Below are 20,556 nucleotides of genomic sequence, written 5' to 3' on the forward strand. Positions count from 1 at the left end.
ACAATCTACTATGACCCCTTTGTGGTCACTKTTATTGTAAAAAATAATATATGTTTCTAAACATTTCAACATGAATGTGGATGCTACCATGATTATGGATAATCCTGAATTAATTGTGAATAATGAGGTGACCAAGAACCCGATGGTCACTCTGACAGTGCTTGAGAGGATCTGCAGAGAAGAATAGGAGAAACTCCCCAAATACAGGTGTGCCAAGCTTGTAGCGTCATATCCAAGAAGACTCGGCTGTAATCGAAGCCAAAGGTGCTTCAACAAAGTACTGAGTAAAGGGTCTGAATACATGTAAATATGATATTTCAGTTTTATTTTTAGGAAACATTTATAAAAACCTGTTTTTGCTTTGTCATTATGGGGTATTGTGTGTAGATTGAGGGGGGAAAACTATTTAATACATTTTTGAATAAGGCTGTAACCTAACAAAATGTGGGAAAAGTCAAGGGGTCTGAATACTTTCCGAAGGTCTTGTATATACTGAATAAAAATATAAATGCAAATGGAAAGTGTTGGTTTCATGAGCTGAAATAAAAGATCCAAGAAATGCCTCAACTTTTGTGCACAAATTTGTTTACATCCTTGTTAGTGAGAATTTCTCCTTTGCCAAAATAATCCATCYACCTGACAGGTGTGTCATTYCAAGAAGATGATTTAAACAGCATGATCATTACACATGATGYACCTTATGCTGGGTACAATAAAAGGCCACTATTAAATGTGCACAACAAAATGCCACAGATGTGTCAAGTTTTGAGGGAGCGTGCAATTGGCATGCTAACCGCAGGAATGTTCAGCAGAGCTGKTGCCAGAGAACTGAATGTTAATTTCTCTACCATAAGCCGCCTCCAACGTCACTTTAGAGAACTTGACAGTACGTTCACAACCGCAGAACATTTGTAACTACGCCAGCCCAGGACCTCCACATCTGGCTTCTTCACCTGTAGGATCGTCTGAGACCAGCCACCGGACAGCTGATTAAACTGTGGATTTGCACAACCTAATTTCTGCACAAACTGTCAGAAACCGTCTCAGGGAAGCTCATCTGTGTGCTCGTCGTCCTCAACAGGATCTTGACCTGACTGCAGTTCAGCGTTGTAACCGACTTCAGTGGGCAAATGCTCACCTTCGATGGCCACTGGYAYGCTGGAGAAATGTGCTCTTCATGGATGAATCCCGGTTTCAACTGTACCAGACAGATGTCAGACAGCGTGGACGGCGTTGTGTAGGGGCAAGCGGTTTGCTTATGTCAATGTTGTGAACAGAGTGCCCCATGGTGGGTTTATGGTATGGGCAGGCATAAACTATGAACACAATTGCATTCTATCGATGGAAATTTGAATGCACGGGGATACCGTGAGGAGATCCTGAGGCCCATTGTTGCGCCATTCATCCGCTGCCATCACCTCATGTTTCAGCATGATCATGCACGGCCCCATGTCGCAAGGGGCCTGGAAGCTGAAAATGTCCCAGTTCTTCCAAGGCCTGCATACTCACCAGACATGTCATCCACTGAGCATGTTTGGGATGCTCTGGATCGACATGTTCAAGTTCCCACCAATATCCAGTACCTTCGCACAGCCATTGAAGACGAGTGAGTCARCATTCCACAGGCCACAATCAACAAGCTGCTCAACTAGGGCTGGGCGGTATACCGTAATCCGGTATTGATGCATTGACCGGTTTGGGTTTTAACTTTACCTTCTATAACAGTATTTGAATGTTTGGTTTATTAAATGTCAAATGCTGTGTTTAACGTCCATTTTATTGTTTACTTTGCTACTTGAGTCATTCTCTCTCTCCATGCCGCTTTCCATCTAGCCCCATTCCCTCGACTACAAGACACTTGTGTTCAGCCTGCATGGTGAATGGTGAATGCAACAATGCTGATGACAACGATAATGTTTTCACTTTGCTTCTCAATATAAGTCCACTAACGTTCTATAATTACACTCAGTTTGTGTTTCTTACATCTGTAAAAAGAAAGTTTGTCTTTTTTTAGCTAGTTGGGCCCAAATCTTGTTAGACGCTAATCTAGCTAATAAATGTACTGAGTCAGAGCAAACCTAATTAGCTATACAGCCTGATAATACCAGTGATGGTGTCGACTGAAATCAGCATGTTTGTGCAACAATATATTCTAAATCAAAGAGGAATACGCAAAACAAGAATGTTAGCTACATGAAGTAGCTAAGAGAACATTCAATGTAGCCAAAGATTATAGGGTCCCCTAGGAAACACTTATCAACACTTTGGTTCCTACCCTGCCACAATTACTCCTCCCTGGCATTTTCCTTTGTTGTCGTGTCAAACACTGTATTCAGTGCCATCTTTTATATTTGAACTATAGAATTTGAATAATCATTCTATTTCCATGATTCCAACAGTTCACCCAAGTGTTTTGCTCTAAATCGCTAGTCAAATCGCAATTGCAACATTTGGTTAATAAGGCCTAGATTGTTTGCCCATATCGTGCAGTCCTATATGGAAATTATCTTAAATATATGCAGAATTGTAACAGTATAAAGCAAACAGAATGGAGAAAGACACATTGAAATCAGTTAGAATGTACAGTTGAAGTCGGAAGTTTACATACACCTTAGCCAAATACATTTAAACTCAGTTTTTCACAATTCCTGACATTTAATCTTAGTAAAAATGCCATCTCAGGTCAGTACTTAGTTTTCACCACTTTATTTTAAGAATGTGAAATGTCAGAATAATAGTGAGAGAATGATTTGATTTAGCTTTTTATTTCTTTCATCACATTCCCAGTGGGTCAGAAGTTTACATACACTCAATTAGTATTTGGTAGCATTGCCTTTTTAAATTGATCAAACGTTTCCGGTAGCCTTCCACAAGCTTCCCACAATAAGTTAGGTGAATTTTGGCCCATTCCTCCTGACAGAGTGGTGTGAACTGAGTCAGGTTTGTAGCCTCCTTGCTCGCACACGCTTTTCCAGTTCTACCCACAAATGTTCTATAGGATTGAGGTCAGGGCTTTGTGATGGCCACTCCAATACCTTGACTTTGTTGTCCTTAAGCCATTTTGCCACAACTTTGGAAGTATGCTTGGGGTCATTGTCCATTTGGAAGACCCATTTGCGACCAAGCTTCAACTTCCTGCTTGTCTTGAGATGTTGCTTCAATATATCCACTTAATTCCATCCTCATGATGCCATCTATTTTGTGAAGTGCACCAGTCCCTCCTGCAGCAAAGCACCCCACACATGATGCTGCCACCCCCGTGCTTCACGGTTGGGATGGTGTTCTTCAGCTTGCAAGCAACCCCCTTTTTCATCCAAACATAACACATGGTCATTATGGTCAAACAGTTCTATTTTTGTTTCATCAGACCAGAGGACATTTCTCCAAAAAGTACGAATCTTCGTCCCCATGTCAGTTGCAAACCTTAGGCTGGCTTTTTTATGGCGGTTTTGGAGCAATGGCTTCTTCCTTGCTGAGCGGCCTTTCAGGTTATGTCGATATAGGACTAGTTTTACTGTGGATATAGATACTTTGTACCTGTTTCCTCTAGCATCTTCACAATGTCCTTTGCTATTGTTCTGGGATTGATTTGCACTTTTCGCACCAAAGTACGTTCATCTCTAGGAGACAGAACACGTCTCCTTCCTGAGCGGTATGACAGCTGCGTGGTCCCATGGTGTTTATACGTGCGTACTATTGTTTGTACAGATGAACGTGGTACCGTCAGGTGTTTGGAAATTGCTCCCAAGGATGAGCCAGACTTGTGGARGTCTACAATTTCTTTTTCTGAGGTCTTCGCCGATTAATTTTTTATTTTTCCCATGATATCAAGCAAAGAGGCACTGAGTTAAGGTAGGCCTTGAAATACTTCTACARGTACACCTCCAATTGACGTCAATTAGCCTATCAGAAGCTTCTAAAGCCACGACATCATTTTCTGGAATTTTCCAAGCTGTTTAAAGGCACAGTCAATTTAGTGTATGTAAACTTCTGACCCATTGGAATTGTGATACAGTGACATAATCCGTCTGTAAACAATTGTTGGAAAAATTACTTGTCATGCACAAAGTAGATGTCCTAACCGACTTGCCAAAACTATAGCTTGTTAACAAGAAATGTGTGGAGTGGTTGAAAAATTTGTTTTAATGACTCCAACCTAAGTGTCTGTAAACYTCCGACTTCAACTGTATGTGTTGCCACCCAAGCATCACGCACTACTCAAAAAACAAATTCTGATCTTTTATTATTCAAAAAAATACCATCCATAACATCCTTATTTATTTCAAATTTTTGTTTATAATAATTTCAAAACGGGATATGATATTTTGGCCATATCGCACAGCAATATGGAAAATATACAGTATTTCACATCGGTTTAGATGGTACAATAATTCTCCACACAATACTTGTTTTGCCACATTAAACTGAAATTAGACCAACTATTAGAATTTTTGCAACCAAGAAATGGCAGTGATTTCTGCACAGTGCACCTTTTTTAAATGGTTGCTTATGTTCACATTTAAGGTGTGTCCCTAGCAAACTCTCACATTTTACACACAATGGGGTATGTTTTAGTGAGAATGTGCCATGCTCCTCAATTTTATTATCATCCAAGGGCACAATGGTTACTATTAGTTTTCACAAATATCTCAAGCACAATGAAAGGGTACTGAATTAGCCAACTGCATAGCTCGCACTGCAACATGAAGAGCTGCACAAAGATATTTCGGAGTCTCTTGAGAGGATCTTTGGAAAAATGGAATGAGGCCTTCTTTTTAAAACCCTGGGTCGTTAGTTACACACTAGACACCCACCAGCTCCTCTGTGCATGAACTTTCAGAGGGGTGTCTGAATACCCATACTTGCATCCTAAATAGTAGGCCGTTTGAGTATGCAAAAAGGTTTAATATGTGACATTTCAAAAATGTTGTATTTAACTAGACAAGTACGTTAAGAACAAATTCTTATTTACAATGACAGCCAAACCCTAACCCGGCCAATTGTGCGCCGCCCTATGGGACTCCCAATCACGGCCGGTTGTGACAGCCTGGAATCGAACCAGGGTCTGTAGTGAGGTCTCTGGCACAGATGTGAGTGCCTTAGACCACTGCACCACATACTAATTTCGGTTTTGATCAATTAGAAATGGGGATGCCCTCCAAAAATCAACGCATTCGCGCATGACTCATTATCAGTATGAGAAAATAGAAAGTGTTATGTGAATTTTCTAAAATAAAGTACAAATGCCAGTATGTTATACTAATTTCAGCAACAAACAGAAAAAATATATATGTAAAATCCAAGTTTTGGACTGCACTGCCCCTTTTTAAAATAATATTGTGTTCATTTGTTTTAGAACATGCTTTGACTGGGAAAAATCTTTTGGATGGTCATCCAACTTGGAATTACAACTCAAACTTGAGAATCATCCTAGAGCTCTGACTTATCTGACCTGAAGATCACTGACATCACGATTTTTTTCCCAGTCTGAGCTAATTTTGTGTCCGAATTCCCAGTTGTCTTGAACGCACCAAAAATAGTATGTTTTTGGCTGAGGGCATACTTTTTAATTAACAGCAGTGGAGGCTGGTGGGAGGAGCTATAGGAGGACGGGCTCATTGTAATGGTTGGAATGGAATCAATGGAACGGTATCAAACACATCAACCATATGGAAACCACATGTTTGACTGTTCCATTTATTCAATTCCAGCCATTACAATGAGCCGTCCTATAGCTCCTCCCACCAGMCTCCACTGATAAACAGTGTGCTAAAATAGTATGATTAGTAAACAGTATGCAGTTTAGTAGGCAAGCCAGATTTCGGAAACGACCACAAACTCGAATAATGTATAATTATTATAGCCTACCATGTTCCACCTGAAATAAGCAGTGGGTGAGATGATAGATCTGCATCACCAGACAGTTTGAGACATCGGCTGCATCCCAAATGGCACCCTATTCCCTACATATGGCTCTGGTCAAAAGTAGTGCACTATGGGCCCTGGTCAAAAGTTATGCATTATATATAGGGAATCGGGGGCCATTTTGGACGCACCCATTCTTTGATTCATGGTCGCCGTAGGACCCCTCATGTTAACCCTGTCTGTTGGCCCCCACGTGACAAAATTAATGGATATGTCTGCTTCTTTACAAACAGATAACAGTAGGCTACATGCCCCCCAGACATGCCATAAGCATTTTATTGCCTTGCTTTCCATACAACCACCGCACAATGATTGTCACCTATGTGAATGTTATATAAGAGTTTAAATAAAGTCAGTGGTATTCTATACATTTCCCATGCGTTAGAATACGCACACGTGGTACATGTATTTCATACCTTCAATTGGCCATATACAGAACATAAAGCCCCCAGAACACAGCATAGAAAGACAAACATGTKTTGAGCCTTGTCAGGAAACGTGCGGTCATATGACAAGAGTGAGAGATGTGAGGGCCTTTGTCAGCTTGTTCCTGAGGACAAGGTAACTTGTTTTTTTCCATCATACTGTTTGTGACATAACAACCTTATGAAACGTAGTCTTTTGGAATTCCAAGTCTGGAAACAAAAAGGTCCACCTGCCCTATTTTTGTCTTTGTGAACGCATTGTGACTTTGGACCTCTTGAGATAATTGGAACAAAATCATTATCATCCCAAGTAACTTTTTCCTCCGTTGACATTCTCTGATTCTCACAGCCGAGGTAATATCTTAGCAACAGCTCACTGGTGAATCATGGACTCTACTTGACTGAATCAAAGAGTACAAAAACTCCTTCAGCCTTTAATAATAATCATTTATTACATTTCTATAGTGCTTTTCATAACAATCTGACAGCACTTCAAAAACAAAAATCAAACTAGCAATACATGTGTAGCCTAGCTATAGTTAGCTTTTATTCTGTGGGTCTCTGCGGTTCCTTACCCAGGGGTGGTGAATTAAAGGCCTTATGTTGTGGTTTCTGTGAGGGGAGAAGACTGGAGGCATTCAGTGGCTTTGATTTCCCCTCCTCTCCCCTATTGGGTTGCAGTGGGCAGCAGTGTTCACACAGGCACCTCAACAACAACAAAAGAAAACGCCTGACACGGCAAGATGGGATCAAGGGCAGAGAGAGGTTATGGTAGCTGCAGAACGCAAAGTCTTATAAAGTGTGTGTTCTACATCGTTGTTGTTGTGGCTCAACTAAGGGACAGAGGACTCCCCTCATCCATGACACTGTACAGTGCACATTAGAACGCTTAGCTCAACAGTGACGGCTCTAACCCTCAAAGTCACACGCGCGCGCACACACACACCGAATTCAGGTAAAGAGTCGTTCGTATTTACCCTCGTCTCCACAYCCTATCATCTGGGACAATAAAGCATTTGGCTAAACTCATGTCTTTTTAGTCCATGGCCTAGTTTGATGCAACAATTTCTGATTGGGAAATTAGCATGCAGTTAAAGTGCACCATAAATGCAGATTGTTCAGTTTGGTATGATGGTGTTTGCAGGACACATTGTATAWAATGTCTCATATTACTTTGGAGTTGTTCCATCCAGTCTAGTTTGACGCCTTATTCTTATCTTTGGAAAACGAACAACTCTGAGGTGAATGCAAAGTTCGTTGCATACTATCCGGTTCCATTCCGATAGCCTACTGCTGAAATTCCATGGTATTTCAAGGTGGGTCCCTGCTGTCCCCGAGGTAGAGCAGCAGCAGTATTAGTGTTGCCTCGGGATCTGTCATTCTGCGAGAGGTCAGGTGCTGAAAGACAACATCGTGAAGGCAAAGGTTTCTCTGAGGGTAAACACACATGCCACCTGACAAGGAACAGGATCAGGAAACAAGATTAACTAAGAAGTACTTACTGAACAGACAAATATCCTGAAGGAGTGATTTGTATACTGTATGTTCCTGACCATAACTTAGTGAAACTCTAGGGACAAGGTTTTTGTAGATATCCTTAGAAATAAATCCAAAAAGAGGGGGGAAAATACAGTATGTACAGCATGTATTTTTACAGTATAAAATACAATATTTTTTGTACAGTATGCATTTTTACAGTATAAAATACAACATGTGATGAGGTAGCCTGAGTCCCAGTTGTCATTGTCATGCCATAGGAGTTGGCAAGAGAGCACAACCAGATCAGGGATTCAGGCGAGGGATCATAGATAAAATCACTGTGGTAGGGATAAGCTAGGATTGCTAAGAAACAGAGCACTCTATCGTTTAGCTCCTTAGGAACGGTATTCCAGGACATTATTGATTCTTGTAAATCCCTTCAAGCTTTGTAACAACAGACAGGTGAGTATTGTCTGGCTTCTGCCTGGATTCCATTACAGGGTGTCCATCAATTAGAAAGAAGAGCGGGAGAGTGTGTGTGTGTGTGTGTGTGTGTGTGTGTGTGTGTGTGTGTGTGTGTGTGTGTGTGTGAGAGAGGGTGAAAATAGTCATTTAATTAGACTAAAAGCAGCACTTGTAGAGTGAGGCTGTGCCTCCACAACATCACACATCCAAGACAATTTAAAGCCAAGTCCATTTGTGGGCTTCATCAAATGGACCGCTCACAGTAGATAGAGTGCGCCCTTATGCTGGAAGTGAATTACTTTTCCATGTTGCTCTTTCACCTTCTAATCACTCATTGTAGTGTCTTTTACCTTGTCTGTCTGGAACTTGTTTATCGATTTAGATGGGGCAGTTGGAGTGCAGTCCTTTGTTTGAAACAGTCAGTCGATTGGTTGGGCCAGAGGTCTATCACTTAAAGTATAAGGAAGTACTGTACATTTGTCAGGCAAGTATTTATCAATAGAGCACTAATGATTTACATAGTTATCGCCTGCTGCAATGATATGATGCCCAATAAAATCTGATCAAATCAGTAGGGAAAGTATGATACAATTCTTGTGAGGCAACTTTCCAAACCAGCAGTGTTGGGGAGTAGTGAACTACATGTAGTTCAACTAGTAATTGAATTACATTTTGCAGCCAAGAGACCAGAGGTGGTGGAATGAAGTGCTCTGGTTCGGGTGTAAATTTCAGTATAACCTGAAGATTAATCCAAGATGGCGTAGCAGTCGGACGTGTATTTTCTTGTCTGTCCCGTGTAAATAGTCTTCGTATTTTTCGTATACATTTCGTATATATTTTAATTTCACTTTCCATCTAGGAACTGAATATACATTCCTACATTCCGCCTCACCCAATGTGGTACGGACCTGCTATTTTTATACTTTGAAAACGCGAACCCCAATCAGAAGCTAGCCAGAATAACTAGCTACTAGCTAGTAGTCAGTTAGCCACTGCTGCGTCTTCACCCTCAACTCGGACACAGCCAGCTTCAATACCGGGCCAATACCTGCCAGTCTGCAAGTGCGATATCAACCCAGAGCATATAGACTGCTTTTTCTCTACCACATCACCGGATTCCTGACGCAAGCTCTGGACAATTACACCGTATCATCACAGCTAGCTAGCTGCAACCGAGTGGCTACTACTGGCTAACACCTCTGTCCCGAAGCAAGCACCAGTTAGCCTTGAGCTAGCCTCGAGCTAGGCCCATCTGCCGCGCGTACCGAAGAGGTCTACCAGCGAATTCTTGGGCTAACAATACCTCTTTTGCCAATTGGACTGGATCCTTTTTTTGCCGACACAAGAGCCCTGCCAATCCATCACAACTGGTCTAAATCAGCTACAAGCTAATTAGCCATTTTTTGCCGCTGCTAGTAGCTTTACCTTCTGCACAGACACCAAGCCCGGTATTAGCCTGGGATTACTCACCAATTACCAGCATCGGGACTGTCTCTCGACAACAACGCCGGATTCCTGCCGTGAATCCCTGAGCCACTACTTCTGATCCTCACAGCTAGCTTGCAGCTAGCGCAGCTAGCTTGCAGCTAGCGCAGCTAGCGCCACTGCCACGAAGCTAGCACCAGTTAGCAAAATACAATTCTACAATTCACAAACCTCTCTTCGCCATCCGGCTTGGATTCTCTGTCGACACGACCACGTCTGAGCAGACCCCCTCCGTTCTGAGCAGACCACCCCCCGGGCTACTAACTTTAAACGCCGCGTGCTAGCTTAGTGGAGGCCTCCCCTGCTCCATCTACGGCTGCCCCCTGGACCCTATGATCACTTGGCTACATAGCTGATGCATGCTTGACTGTCCATTAATTCACGTACTCCATTCTGTTTATTTGTGTTTTCTATCTGTCGGCTCTGTGCTTTAACTCAGGATCTGTGTGTAGTTAATCCGACCCTCTCTGCCTAGTCGTCGCCATTTTTACCTGTTGTTGCTGTGTTAGACTAGCACCCTCGTTATTGCTGCTGTTATCTACCTGTTGTTTTAGCTAGCTCTCCAATCAAGACCTGCAATCACTTTATGCCTTATTGTATGTCTCTCTCAAATATCAATATGCCTTGCATACTGTTGTTCTCAGGCTAGTATATCATTATCATTGTTTTGGTTTGCAATGGACCCTGTAGTTCCACTCTCTGTACCTCTGATACCTCCTTTGTCCCAACCCCCACACATGCGGTGACCTCACCCATTGAGAACAAGCATGTCCAGAGATACAACCTCTCTTATCATCACCCAGTGCCTGGGCTTGCCTCCGCTGTACCCGCGCCCCACCATACCCCTGTCTGCACCATTATGCCAGAATCTATTCTACCACGCCCATAAATCTGCTCCTTTTATTCTTTGTCCCCAACGCTCTAGGCGACCAGTTTTGATAGCCTTTAGCCGCACCCTCATCCTACTACTCCCATCTGTTCCTCGGGTGATGTGGAGGTAAACCCAGGCCCTGCATGTCCCCAGTCACCCTCATTTGTTGACTTCTTGATCAAAAAGCCTTGGCCTCATGCATGTCAACATCAGAAGCCTCCTCCCTAAGTTTGCCTCACCGCTTTAGCACACTCTGCCAACCCTTAGTCCTTGCCGTGTCCGAATCCTGGCTTAGGAAGGCCACCAAAAATTATGAGATTTCCATCCCAACTATAACTCATCCCGTCAAGATAGAACTGCCAAAGGGGAGGAGTTGCAATCTACTGCAGATGATAGCCTGCAAAGTTCTGTCATATCTTCTATGGTACCAAACAGTTCGAACTTCTAATTTAAAATTTAATCTTCTCATGAAATAAGGTCTCTCACTGTTCCTGCCTACCTACCCCCTCAGCTCCCAGCTTGCCCTGGACACCATCTGTGAATTGATCGCTCCCCATCTAGCTTCAGAGTTTGTTTTCTGTTAGGTGACCTAAACTGGGATAGCTGCCCACTGCACTGAGGCTAGTAACACGGTCACCACGATTAAATCCGTGATAGTACCGAAGACTCAACAGTATCTTCAATGGCTGGGCCATGCCTTCCTCCTGGCGACTCCAACCTTGGCCAACAGCCCCGCCCCCCCCGCTGCTACTCGCCCAAGCCTCCCGCTTCTCCTTTACCCAAATCCAGATAGCAGATGTTCGAAAAGCTGGAAAACCTGGACCCATACAAATCTGAGTCGTGACAATCTTGACCCCTATTTCGTAAATCTGTCCGCCCCCATTGTCTCGACCCCCTATTACCAGCGTGTCAACTCTCCTTCGTATCATCTGAGATCCCCAAGGATTTGAAAGCTGCCGCGGTCATCCCCCTCTTCAAAGGGGAGACACCCTGGACCAAACTGTTAACGACCTATATCCATCCTGCCCTGCCTATCTAAGGTCTTCGGAAAGCCACAGTCAACAAACAGATCACTGACCATCTCGAATCCCACCGGACCTTCTCCGCTGTGCAATCCGGTTCCGAGCCGGGCACCGGGTGCACCTCAGCCACGCTCAAGGTACGAAACGATATTCATAACCGCCATCAGTAAAAGACATTACTGTGCAGCCGTCTTCATCGACCTGGCCAAGGCGTTTCGACTCTGTCAATCACCATATTCTTATCGGCAGACTCAGTAGCCTCGTTTTCTTAATGACTGCCTTGCCTGGTTCACCAACTACTTTGCAGACAGAGTTCAGTGTGTTCAATCGGAGGCATGTTGTCCGGTCCTCTGGCAGTCTCTATGGGGTACCACAGGGTTCAATTTCTCGGGCTGGACTCTTTTCTCTGTATACATCAATGATGTTGCTCTTGCTGCGGCGATTCCCTGATCCACCTCTACGCAGACACCAACCACCTATATAACTTCCGGCCCTTCCTTGGACATCTCGTGCCTATCTAACCTCCCAAACGAGCTTCATGCCATACAACGAACTCCTTCCGTGGCCTCAAACTGCCTCTTAAACGCTAGTAAAAACCATGGCATGCTTTACAACCGTTCGTGCCTGCACCGCTAGCCTCTGTTACAGGCCACTAGCATCTAACCACCCCTGGACGGCTCCCGAACCTTAGATCATTCGGACATTATAAGTAACCTAGTGTTCTGGCCTAGACGCCCACAACTCCCTTCCCAGACTCGATTCATCAAACATCCCAATCCAAAACTCCAAATCCAAGAATCGGACTTTCTATCCGGCAAACAAAGCCTCTTCACTCACGCCGCCAAACTTTACCCTAGGTAAAACTGACTATCTCCTCCGATCCCGACTTCGCGATGTCTCTACAACAATAGCTTCCAATCTACTTACTAGCAAACTGGAATGCAGTTTATCACAGTGCCACTTCGTCTTGTCTGTACTAAAGCACCTTATAGATACCCACCACTGCGATGGTCATGCCCTAGTCGCTCTGGCCTCGGACTACATGTTCTCGTCGTCAGACCCACTGGCTCCAGGTCATTCTACAAGCTATGCTAGTATAAAGTGCCGCCCTTATCCAGTTCATGGTCCGGATGGCACACCCACCCGCAGGCACGCGCTCCAGCAGGATTGATCTCACTGATATCCCTAAGCCAAAACCTGCTCTTGACGCCTTTTTCTCCAGTTCTCTGCTGCGCCTGCGACCTGGAACGAATTGCCAAAAATCTCTGAAGGGAGACTTTATCCTCCCTTCAACAACTTTAAAAAGCTGCTATCCCGAGCAGCTAACCGACGTGCACTGTACATAGCTCCATTCTGTAAACTACCACCAATTACCTACAACTTCACCCCCATACTGCTTTACTTATTTACTTTTCTGTCTCTCTTTGCACACCAGTATCTCTTCTCCTTGCACTCGATCATCCTGATGATTATCACTCAGTGTTTAATCTGTAACATTCGAACTTATCATTTATTGGCCTACCCTCATGCCTATTTGACACATGTAATACGACTTCTTCCTTTCTTTTTTACTACCATGCTTATTGATTGTTTATTGGTTTACTCCATGTGTAACTCTGTGGTGTCTGTCACACTCTATGCTCTTAACTCTTGGCAGGTCGCCAGCTGCAAATGAGAATTGTCTCTACTAGGGCTACGCGGTTTAAATAAGGTAAATATTTTTTTTTAAACGTAGGGAGGGCCAGTTCTCCTTAGGCTCCGTAGGCAAGCACTATGTTTGTAGTGGATGTGAGCTTCGATTAGAAACCAATTGCCAATTGTGAGTGTACGGAGGACGGGGAGACATGGGAGAACTTGGAAAGGTTGAAACACCAGATGGGCTGCGGTGTGTGTGATTAATTGCAGGGTTCAATGGCACAAGCACGGAGCCCAGCCAACAGAGTTGCGGAGTCCAGACGGAATATGACGAGGTGCCTGCATCAGGACGCTGCGCAGCTTCCTGTGTGAGAAGTTTGTTGTAGAGCATGAACCTGCAGGAGCGCAGTCACTGTTTGATGTTTGCAGAGAACGGCAGGTTGTTGTCCAGGTCAAGCCAGGATTCTTTGCACTCTGGGACGGGGAGACCGTGATGGAGAGGTCTTATTTTCAGAATGTAATTTACTTTTTTTGCTATGTAGCGGTTGTAGCCTAACTACTGGAACTGCGACACTACTGTTTTCAAAAGAAGTAAGCAATTTTCCCTTTCTTCTCTCGGCAATCAGACCTGCCTCATTCTCCCTTGAAACAACATACTTTTTTGTTTTAATAGTCTAAATGACACATTCTGTTAACATCTGACTCCAGAGTGATCTGTCTGCAATGTGAAGTGTGATGTTTCAGAGTGTAGAAATGTATAATGTATCACAAATAGTATTATCTAAAGTTACTTTGAAAAAGTAGTTAAGTAAACTATATTTTTTCTGAAGGGTAGATTTAGTTAAGCTAACTTGTAGTGTAATGTAATTGGGTAAGCTTGGTAAACTATTTATTTTTCAGAGTAGCTTCCCCAACACTTCAATCCAGTGCATTCCGTAAAATTAAAGGATATGAAGCATGAGTTTTTACTCAACAAAGTAGCACACTGTGGTCAAAGACTTTTAACTTAGTTGTCGTCACATACTGATTACCTATAACTACAAACATGATTTTTATTTTATATTAATGAACTTCTGGATATCTTCTAAACTACCCACAATGCACTATTTCTCAATGTCATATGGAGAATTTACTCTGCGTTAGCTAGCTTGAGCTGGCTAATGTTAGCCACTACCCATGCATACGAGTGTTGGCAGTGGTGAGCTACAATCCATCAATCGTGAGGTGTGATGTAAACAACCAATCAGATTCCCCACGCGTGGGGGCCGTGTGATTCTGCTCGGCTGCTCCAGYCTAGGCAGCTCTGACCTCTCCTGCACGACCAGCAGGCTTGCCTCTGGCTCAAAAGGAAAGTGGAAAATCATTCCTGCTCTAATTGTTTAGTACCTTGTCTCTTCTTTGTATCTTCCGTTCTCCAATTTGTTTGGTCAACTTTTTTGACCAGTTCTCCACAAAGTAGGTTACCAAAGGTTATCAAACTTGGCTTAGTACTAGTGCGCTACAATAGCTGACTCACTGCTGTTGTGATCATTTCTATCTCCTGGAGCCTTACTCCGATCGCAGTCTTATTGTTGATTCTTCCCCTTGTCTCCTGTGCCCAATGCCGCCTCTGGAATCTATCTACATTGGATTTACCTCAGTATATCGCTATTGGATTAGCCTAGGCTGGTGAAACAGCCTCTCACTCTGAAATGCCTTTTCTTGGCTCTTCTTTGGTAGCTAACTCGGCCGTCAATCGGGTAAGACTCTGCTCTCTCTATTTTATATCCGCTGTCTTTTTGTTGTGTGCTATGGGTTCCTGTCTGTACTAGACTAGTTTTGTGTTGTTCTCTGGCTTACTACTTAGCTATGTCCACCGTGATAGTTGGCATATATCGGTAACATTATTTTGATAACCGGTTAGATGATGKATTTAAAAAACCTTGGTTTACTTTAATGTAGCTGTAATCTAGGTGTTGGTAGCAACTGGCTGACTCATGCAGTAACGTTAGCAGGCTGGCAGTGGTGTAAAGTACTTAAGTTGTGGGGTATCTGTACTTTACCATTTATATTTTTAACTACTTTTACTCCACTACATTCCTAAAGAAAATAATGTACTTTCTACTCCATACATTTTCCCTGACACCCAAAAGTGTTTGCGTTCTTAGGAAACTATGCAGTATTTAGTTTTTTTATGTATTATTTCTTACACTGTTACCCCAGGAAATCTTAAGTCTTAATACATACAGCCGGAAAGAACTATTGGATATAAGAGCAACGTCAACTTACCAACATTACGACCGGGAATACAACTTTCCCGAAGCGGATCCTCTGTTTGGACCACCACCCAGGACAATKGATCGGATCCCAGTAGGAGACCCAAAACAATGGCGCYGCAGAAGGGGCAGATGGAGCGGGGTTCTGGTCAGGCTCCGTAGACTGGCACATCGCTCACGAGGATACTACTCGCCAATGTTCAGTCTCTTGACAACAAGGTAGACGAAATTCGAGCAAGGGTTGCCTTCCAGAGAGATATCAGAGATTGTAACATTCTCTGTTTCACGGAAACATGGCTCACTCGGGATATGTTAATCGGTACAGCCACCCGGTTTCTTCATGCATCGCGCCGACAGAAACAAACATCTCTCTGGTAAGAAGAAGGGCGGAGGTGTATCCCCCCCCCCCAAGCAGACACCTCGATGGCCCTGAAAGAACTTCATTGGACTATATAAACTGGAAACCACATATCCTGAGGCTGCATTTATTGTAGCTGGGGATTTTAACAAGGCTAATTTGAAAACAAGGCTCCCTAAATTTTATCAGCATAACCAATGCGCGACCCGGGTTGGCAAAATTCCCTCCCTCGCCCTCCTTTCGGCAAATCTGACCACGACTCCATTTTGTTGCTCCCAGCCTATAGACAGAAACTAAAACAGGAAACGCCYGTGCTCAGGTCTGTTCAACACTGGTCCGACCAATCTGATTCCACGCTTCAAGATTGCTTCGATCACGTGGACTGTGATATGTTCCGGATAGCCTCAGACAACAACATTGATGTATACGCTGATTCGGTGAGCGAGTTTATTAGCAAGTGCATCGGTGATGTTGTACCCATGGTGACTATTAAAACCTCCCCCAACCAGAAACCGTGGATTGATGGCAGCGTTCACGCAAAACTGAAAGCGCAAACCACTGCTTTTAATCAGGGCAAGGCGACCGGAAACATGACCGAAATTCAAACAGTGTAGCTATTCCCTCCCACAAGGCAATCAAACAAGCTAAGCGTCAGTATAGAGACAAAGTAGAGTCGCAATTCAACGGCTCAGACATGAGAGGTATGTGGCAGGGTCTACAGTCAATCACAGATTACAAAAAGAAAACCAGCCCCGTCGTGGACACCGATGTCTTGCTCCCAGACAAACTAAACAACTTCTTTGCTCGCTTTGAGGACAATAGTGCCACTGCCACGGCCCGCTACCAAAACCTGTGGGCTCTCCTTCACCGCAGCCAACGTGAGTAAAACATTTAAACGTGTTAACCATCGCAAGGCTGCCAGCCCAGACGGCATCCCTAGCCGCCTCCTCGGAGCATGCGCAGACCAGCTGCCTGGTGTGTTTACGGACATATTCAATCAATCCCTATCCCAGTCTGCTGTTCCCACATGCTTCAAGAGGGCCACCACTGTTCCTGTTTCCAAGAAAGCTAAGGTAACTGAGCTAAACGACTATCGCCCCATAGCACTCACTTCTGTCATCACGAAGTGCTTTGAGAGACTAGTCAAGGATCATATCACCTCCCCCCTCCCTGACACCCTAGACCCACTCCAATKTGCTTACCGCCCCAATAGGTCCACAGACGACGCAATCGCAATCACACTGCACACTGCCCTAACCCATCTGGACAAGAGAAATACCTATGTAAGAATGCTGTTMATCGATTAAGGTAGTTGTTGTGAAATTGTTAGATTACTTGTTAGATATTACTGCATGGTCGTCACTAGAAGAACAAGCATTTTGCTACACTCGCATTAACATCTTCTAACCATGTGTATGTGACCAATAAAATTTGATTTGAAGTACTCGTTACATTTTGAAGGAAAATTGTCTAATTCACGCACTTAGAGAAAATCCCTTGTCATCCCTACTGCATCTGATCTGGTGGGCTCACTAAACACAAATGCTTTGTTTCTAAATTATGTTGGAGTGTGCCCCTGGCTATCCCGTAAATTTTAAAAACAAGAAAATCGTGCTGTCTGGTTTGCTTAATATAAGGAATTTGAAATGATTTATACATTTACTTTTTGTAATTACATTTACTTTTGATACTTAAGTATATTTAAAACCAAATACTTCTACTTCAGTAGAATTTTACTGTGACTTTTACTTTAGTATTTTTCTATGAAGGTAAATGTACTTTTACTCAAGTATGACAATTGGGTACTTTTTCCACCACTGCAGGCTGGTAGGGCTAACATTTGCAGGCTAGTAGGGCTAACGTTAGCAGGCTAAAAACCTTTGCAAGCCGATGTGTAACAACAATAGTTACACCACCGTTCTCTTAGTCTGGGGTCACTTAGAAATGTCCTTGTTTTCCATGAAAACATAGATGAAATTAGTTGCAAAAATGAATWGKAAATATAGTCAAGATGTTTACAMGGTTATAAATAATGATTTTTAATTGAAATAATAATTGTGTCCTTCGAACTTTGCTTTCGTCAAAGAATCATCCATTTGCAGCAATTATAGCCTTGCAGACCTTTGGCATTCTAGTTGTCAATTTGTTGAGGTAATCTGAAGAGATTTCATCCCATGCTTCCTGAAGAACCTCCMACATCTTGGATTGGCTTGATGGGCACTTCTTGGGTACCATACGGTCAAGCTGCTCTCACAACAGCTCAATAGGGTTGAGATCCGGTGACTGTGCTGGCCACTCCCCATTATAGACAGAATACCAGCTGACTGCTTCTTCCCTAAATAGTTATTGCGTAGTTTTGAGCTGCACTTTGTCATTGTCCTGTTGTAGGAGGAAATTGGCTCCAATTAAGCGCCGTCCACAGGGTATGGCATTGCAAAATGGAGTAATAGCCTTCCTTCATCTTTTCATTTTTTCTGCGTCTTACAAATGTTCTTCTTTGTGATCAGAACACCTCAAACTTAGATTTCTGTCCATAACACTTTTTTCCAATCTTCCTCTGTCCAGTGTCTGTTCTTTTGCCCATCTTAATCTTTTMTTTTTATTGGCCAGTCTGAGATATGTMTTTTTCTTTGCAACTCTGCCTAGAAGGCCAGCATCCCGGAGTCGCCTCCTCACTGTTGACGTTGAGACTGGTGTTTTGCGGGTACTATTTAATGAAGCTCCCAGTTGAGGACTTGTGAGGCGACTGTTTTTCAAACGTGACACTCTAATGTACTTCTCCTCTTGCTCAGTTGTGCACCGAGGCCTCCCACTCCTCTTTCTATTCTGGTTAGAGCCAGTTTGCGCTGTTCTGTGAAGGGAGTAGCACACAGCGTTGCACGAGATCTTCAGTTTCTTGGCAATTTCTCGCATGGAATAGCCTTCCTTTCTCAGAACAAGAATAGAGTGACAAGTTTCAGAAGAAAGTTCTTTGTTTCTGGCCATTTTGAGCCTGTAATCGAACCCACAAATGCTGATGCTCCAGATACTCATCTAGTCTAAARAAGGCCGGTTTTATTGCTTCTTTAATCAGAACAACAGTTTTCAGCTGTGCTAACATAATTGCAAAATGATTTTCTAATGATCAATTAGCCCTTTAAAATGATAAACTTGGATKAACTAACACAACGGCCTCTGTACGCCTATGTAGGTTTCCAGCTACAATAGTAATTTACAACATTAACAATGTCTACACTGTATTTCTGATCAATTGGATATTTTAATGGACARAAAATGTGCTTTTCAAAAACAAGGACATTTCTAAGTGACCCCAAACTTTTGAACGGTAGTGTATATAGGATGAGCATTGACTAGAATGTTATATACATATAAAGTGGGTAAAACAGTATGTTAACAGAGTGGTGCAGCGGTCTAAGTCACTGCATCGCAGTGTTGCGGCGTCACTACAGCCTGGGGTTTGATCCCAGGCTGTGTCACAACCGGCCGTCACGAGATTCCCATAGGGCGGTGCACAATTGGCCCAGCGTCGTCCGGGTTAGGGGAGGGTTTGGCTGGGGGGACTCTTTAATAGTCTGATGGCCTAGAGATGGAAGCCGTTTCAGTCTCTCGGTCCCAGCTTTGATGGACCTGTACTCTCTTCCTTCTAGATGCTAGTGGGKTGAATAGGCCGTGGCTCAGGTGGCTCAGGTGGCTGAGGTCCTTGATGATATTTTAGGCATTCCTGTGACACCGGGTGCTGTAGATGTCCTGGAGGACAGGYAGTGTGCGCCCAATGATGCTTTGGACTGACCGCACCACCCTCTAGAAAGCCCTGCGGTTCCAGACGGTGCAGTCTCCATACCAGGCGGTGATACAGCCCGACGCTCTCAGGGGAAGCTTGTTGCCTGCTAAAGTAATCCAGAACTAATCCGCTACTAATCCAGCCACTGTTTGTTTAATGAAACCTCAGTATGCCATTGCTTGGACAAGCTTCAACATGGACCTCCCTGACAGACGGGATCCAAATAAGTGTGTGTGTGTGTGTGTGTGTGTGTGTGTGAGACAAAAAATGGATGAAAATGAGCATGAGAGAAAGAGACAAGCAGAATAAATAATGTGATGGAGACAGACTGACCCGTTTGGTATACATGGATTCTCTATTGTTTAATCTTTGATTTCCCCCCCCCCCCCAGCTTGGTAGGAGACCATGATGTCTGGGGGCATTTGCCCACCTCCACAACTTTGCATCAACAAAACCGTTGGCAGTATTTATTTTGAGATGCTCGGAAGGTAAAGCATTTCAAAGAATTTAACAGCCACACAAACATGCTCGCGCACACACTTTCRGTACAAATTTCCCTATTGTCTCTTATGTAAATGTAGTGTGAATAATGCATGCACTTGCAACTTACGTAACAGTGAAATCTCCAAGCAGCCCTGAAGGAACCTTTTCCTGTCTTGTGCATCACAATACAAATATACAGTGCGTACCACATTACTAACACAGATAGTTTGATGCTAAACTTTATCTCTAGAAAACAACACCTCGCCAATTGTTTTAAATAAAAACTCTTACGTTCTGGCTCTTTATTAGCCGKTAGCAAAGACCTAGGGGACATTACTGCTATGTACTTCTTTATCGCTTCACTTGTTGGAT

Source organism: Salvelinus sp. IW2-2015, linkage group LG13 (genome assembly GCF_002910315.2).
Source record: "Salvelinus sp. IW2-2015 linkage group LG13, ASM291031v2, whole genome shotgun sequence".
Lineage (NCBI taxonomy): Eukaryota > Metazoa > Chordata > Actinopteri > Salmoniformes > Salmonidae > Salvelinus > Salvelinus sp. IW2-2015.